Raw genomic sequence first — 6083 nt, 5'->3', positions numbered from 1 at the left:
TCTTGCAATGTCACCTGCATAAACTTCAACCAATTATAAGAACTTAAATATCTTTCTTTTCTTCTTAACTTTTCACATGCTTCTTTTAATATTATTATCTTAACCCAGTTTGTGCTAAAACAGAAAAGACACTTGCTAGACGTTTGAAGAAGATGATGACTCTCCATCATAGACAATACTGTAGAGAACTGTGTTTATTAGCAGAGATACTGTGTGATGTGATTATGATAAATAAGGTCATCTGAGTCTTGGGCACCAGGACACTGGATCTGGGAACTTAACAAATGAGATTTATGGTGAGAGCAGAGTCAGAATGGGGCAGAAAGCGAAGCATGCAGAGAGAACAGTGAGCACTGGTGTTGGAGCTATTACTGCACTTTTTTGGTTATTTAAGATGAGATAATTTATAAACTAGACTCATAGTTGGCAATTACATATTACCTTAATTATTTATACCAATGAATATCCTGTGTCTTTGAAGGAAAAAGCACTTAGTGCTTATATGCTAAAAGGATGAGAGATATATGTGATTTAATCTTATTGGAAGAACTGTAAAATATACCTTTAATTTTTAAACAATGATCTTATTTTAGAAAGAATATAGAGAAATTGAGGCTTGAAAACATATAATTATAAGGCTATAAGTAAATAATCAAAGAATAATATATATAATAGTAAAGGCAAGATAAACACATTCAAATTAATATCATTAGGGCCTCTCATTTGCTATTAAATGGCAAAAAATGGCTTTAAGTTTTCAAAATGTCAGAGAAAAGTAAGAAAAATATTCAATGTAATATTCTTAGTTTTTAGATAAATACTATTTTTTTTTTTTGATAGGATATGAGCACAATTTCTTCCTCAGAGTAAAAGCACTTTGAGGACATCTGTGACACTAGTGATAATAACACCAGGATAGATACAACGTCAAGGTTTGAGGTACAGTTCAGTACATAGATGTAGGAAACTTTGTGTGTATTACTCCTGTAATGGACTTTTAAATCTGTGCTCTCTAATAACTGGAAGCCAGCTACAGGAGTTTTAACAATATGATCATCATTACTTCTTCATACTTATATAAAATTTTACAATGTTATTGGAAACCAAAAAGAGTTCTAAGGATTTTTGTTTGAGTGTTGACCTTGTGTTGGGTGATGGCTATAAGGTGAAGCAACTCAGGAATAACCTCTGCCTGGGTCTTACTTCTGTTTATTCACCTGTTATCTGTCTCACTTACATTTCCTGACCTATTTTGTTTGACCTACACTCACTGGGTATTTGTTGATCCACATTTCTAGTTTAGACTTTTGTCTCAGATATATTTCTGACCTAAGAAGTTCAGAAATATATTTGAGAGAGAGTCATAGTTTGTGTCTGTACTTAACTGCATTTGTGCAAAATTCTGGCACTTCTCAATCTCTCTATCATTTGATTGCTAAAGTATGATGGCAGAAATAAGGACAAAAGGAAGAGAAAAAGAAAACAACGAAAAGTTTAGGTAAAGTGGGTGCAGGAGGGAAGTAGAAGAGCCATCTTGTCATCGGTTAGTTCACTCGACTCTAGGTAACCAGGGATCCTAAAGGAAGAAGGTTAGATTGTCTTGCTGAGTTCTTGCCAGTTTCTTTGGAAGATGAATTAGCTTTATTTATATTTGGAAAATCTATCAGAATCAGAAATACATTAATTTTTCCTTAAACGCATATACTTTCTAGAAATAATTTGGTTTCTTTTATTTCTTGATAAAAGTTGGTTAAATTATATTGTTCCAGCTAAGTAACCATATGCAATAATAATCAAATACAATTTATAAGAATTTACTTTAAAGGAAAGAACAACCCAAATAAACGGACTACCATCACCTCAACAAAAACTATAGGCTGAGGAGGAGATATTACAAATATCTAATCATTTCAAATTGTTTAAAAAGTAGCAGTAAGGCAAATTTACAGAAGTGATTGTCTTGAAGACACAAGAAACATCTTTTCTAAATATGCTAACTTTAAAACTAATTGGACTGTGGATTTCCTCTGAATTTGCATTTTTGAGTCCCTTCTTTCATTAACTTCCCAAATCAAAATCATCAAAAAATCATTGAAATCATCAGGAAATCCCCTTGGCTCTACCTTCAGAATGTGTCCCAACTGTGTCCTTTCTTATTATCCCCTCCTCAATTTCCTTAGCCTAATCTACCACTTTCTCTTACTTGAAATACTGCAGTAATCCCTGAGATGGTGTCCCTCCTTCTGTTCTTGACTCCAGTCTATTCTCTGCACAACAGTCATGAGATTAGAATACAGTGTTATTATGCCACTCCTCTATATCATAAATTTTAGTGTCCCATCAGGCCCTCCAAGATCTGCACCCTACCATCCCTCCAAACTCATCTTTGCCATCTCTCCCAACTGCTCACACTACTCCAGCCATCCTGACTTACTTGGTGTCCCTGGAATATACCAAATATGTTTCAACTAGGACAATTTCAGCTGTTCTTTCTTTGCCTAGCATATGCCTCCCCCAAGAGAGCCACAAGGATTTCTCTCAAATTTCTTAAGGTATATGGGTAATGTCACCTTATCAGGGAGGATTGTGTTATCCTATCTAACCCCTATAACTCTCTTCCCTCATTATCTTATTTATTTTCCTCTGTTCTTTTTATATTTTTAAATGTAGACAATATCAAACATATCAAAGAATGTAAAAATTATATAGCATTTAAAGAAGTAAATAAAATAAAAACTCAACAGAAGAGACAAAATTTTACCAACATCTGTGAAGCAGCTATGTACCCTTCACAGATTTTACCTACCCATACCACACCCAGTACCCTGCCACACTCAATAGGAGTATCTGCTATTCTGATATTTGTGCCTTGCCCTTTTTTTCAGGTTTACCCAATATGTATGTATAAGTGAACGATATAGCACATATTCCATAAAAAAAAAAATCATACTTTTATATAACCTATGTTTTTGTCACAACAAAGTATTTTACGACATCCATGTTGATGCATAATTAAGTTCGATTACTTGATCTATTGTATGAATATCAAGAATTCTGAAAGGTCAGAGATTTTATCCTACTTGTAGGCTAACCAGTTAGCCTGTCAGTTTTATACATGCCTCTAAAAGATGAGAAACTTCTGAGTCAAAGACAAAGGTTGTTACTCACACGTAATAATCAATAGGGGCATCGGTATTTTTTCCCAGTACCAGTCCCAGTTTCCGCAGGGTGACAAGAAGAGGGCCAGGTGACACCTGTATACACAGTGGATGGCTTAAAGGAAAGAAGCCCTGAGATTACGAAACACAAATATTTTATGTAATTAGAGTTCTTGTTCTTAAATGCACAGGGAGATATTTTTTTGGACAGTAAGTAGGCCTGCCTTTTGCTCTGGATGTAAGTTCTCTCTCTGTCTCTCTTTTACAGCTGAAAGAAAATCTGTCCTTTGTTCCAGAGGAAAATGCTATAGATTCCAAAGTTTCTGGCTACACAAACATTCTTAAAAAGATAGTCCAGAACAAAGAGTAGTAAATGCCTCCCTCACAAGATGTGCAGAAATATAAAAGACCTGTAAAAACTTGTCCCCCACAAGTAAGTGTAACACAGTTTACTTATTCTACAAAGGCTAGGTGTTTGAGTGGTTTTCAGAATTTTGTACTATAAATAATCTGCTGAAAACATATCTGCTGGTTCATGTATGCAAGAGTTTTCAAGGATATATTTGTAAGAGAGCGGTTGCCGGACTGTGGTTTCACCAGCAGTGTATAATCATTTTCATTGCATTTCATCCTAAGTAATCCTTTATATTGTCTAATTCATAATTTTACCAATCTCATAAGTATAAAGTTATATTTTAATTTAGTTTTAGTTTTTATCTCTTAATTCTAATAAGTTGGTTATCTTTTTTGTTTGATTTACTTCTGAGAATATACTGTTCACTGTTTTGCCCATATTTTTATTAGATACTTTCTATTATTAATTAAATATTCTTTATATATCATGGATAGTACTTTGTCAATTTTATGTGTGCAGATATTTTCCAGTTTGGAGGTTAGTCTTTTCAATGTCTTTTGAAGAACAGTTATGTGGGTTTATTTTTAGTATAATTAAAATTGTTACTATTTTCCCTGTGTATTTTTATAATATACTTAAGAAATATATTTCTACTGAGATCCTAAAAATTATTGATGATTTTGCTCTTTCAGTTTATTTTCTCTTCCACTTAGGATAAATTAGGTTCTGTAATCTGAGGATCTGTGTCTTTTATCCTAGCAAAATATGAGTCATTATTATTGTTGTTATTACTTCTTTCCTTTATTTAGGTACTTGACAACTATTTATTGAAAATATATTATATGCCAAATTCAATTTGAATATGTGCTATATCTTCTCTTTCCTTCAGAGCCTCTTAATCATCTTCGACAGCAAGCGCTATTGCTCTGGGGCAATAATGTCTGTGGCATTGGTATATTTGGGGCTGGTAGAGGCCAGTCCAGGGGAAGGTGGCCTTCCCAGGTGCATAGATATGAAGGGTAAGAGTGGCTGTCTGGTGTTAAGTTTGATATACATGCTAGAGGATTGGCTCAGGGCAGAACTGTGAGTATGGTCTCTATTACCAGTAGAGCGGATCTCAGTGCCAACAGATCATCAGGGGTGTGCCTTGCAAAAGAGCACACAATGTCTGTAAGTACTAACAGGAGTGTCTTTGGAGAAGACTAGTATTTGGTATGAGGGTTTGAAGACCTGAAAGCTTGGAATAAAGCAATATTGGAACCTGAGATAAATTTTCTGTTCATCTAACGGACTACCTGTTATTTAAAAGCTCAGGGGGCATGTCTTTAAGTAGGTCTTTGTGTACTCTATAAGTCCAGATGCTTGGTGCCAGTAAACTAGATGGACATTCCACAAAATTCCATATTCCAGAGTTTATTACTGAACAATTTGGGAGGTGAAATGAATACCTTGATATGACTCTTAAATGTCTTGTGGGCCAACAGGGATGAACACACAACTTAAGAAGGAGATTACATGATGGGAAGCAACGTTTCTGGAGGGAGCGACAGCAGGGGTCCAGAGAAGGTGTTTATGATGGTGGTTGCCTACCTAATAGTTCTAGCAGAGGGCAGCAGTGGCCCAATAAAATTGATTTGCTAAGCCAGTAGAATCTGTCTCCCTAGGGTATGTACCTCCACCTGGAAGCCTTCCAGAGTGTTGTTTGGGAGCAAAGGAGGCAGGTATTTACCACTTTGGTTAGAGCTGGGGTGAGGGGGTTGCCATATCTATATGCCAAATTAGAGGGTGTTGTCATTCTCTTATGACCTGCTATAGGGAATGGCATCTTTGGAGGAATACTGGTGTCTGGGCTGTGTCTGGTATTCTGAAGGGAGCTCATGAGGGGCCTTTGAACAAGTGTGTAATTTAGATAGGGAGTCTACAATATTTTAATGTGCTTTTCGAGTTTGTTGGTATGTGTGTACAGAGACATGAATGACCGTGATTGGCATATGGGAGTTGACTATCTCTTTCCAAATGGAGATTTCCAGAGAGGCTTTTCCTTAACCATGAAATCATCCTGCCGTAAACGTCCAGACCAGGCTGCAAGCCCATTGGCTATCATCAGGAATTTGTAAAAATGTGTTCCCTTGGGAGTCTCATTTTTATGGCCTGTCGTAGAGCCAGGTACACTGCCCTTGGCTCTGCCTGTTGAGTCAAGCCAAGAGAGCCTTCCTCAAGGGATGTGCTGCTAGTGGGATGATATACTGTGGCTTTCCAGAGGGCTGCATTGCATACAGTGATGGCACTGCCATCAGTGAAGAACTCCTTTTCCAAGTCTGACAGTTGGTCCCAAAGGGTTCCCCAAACTGTTAGAGGAGCCAGCAGAGCAGGTGCTACTAGCTGCATCAATGGCAACTGGAGAAGGGGCAAAACATGAGGGAACCCGCATTCTTCTGTAATTTGAAAAGGCCCTTGACATAAAGTTTAATCCTTTCCTGAAGGTACCATTTCCATTTTAATGGTGAGGCTTCGGTGGCCATGCTGGGCCTCAACTGGTTTGAATACCGGATATAGTGTTTTGGGGTTCC

This window comes from Rousettus aegyptiacus, unplaced genomic scaffold (assembly GCF_014176215.1).
Source record: "Rousettus aegyptiacus isolate mRouAeg1 unplaced genomic scaffold, mRouAeg1.p scaffold_m13_p_10, whole genome shotgun sequence".
NCBI classification, from domain to species: Eukaryota; Metazoa; Chordata; class Mammalia; order Chiroptera; family Pteropodidae; genus Rousettus; species Rousettus aegyptiacus.
The sequence above is the reverse complement of the archived record's forward strand: the minus strand, read 5'-3'. Positions refer to the sequence as shown.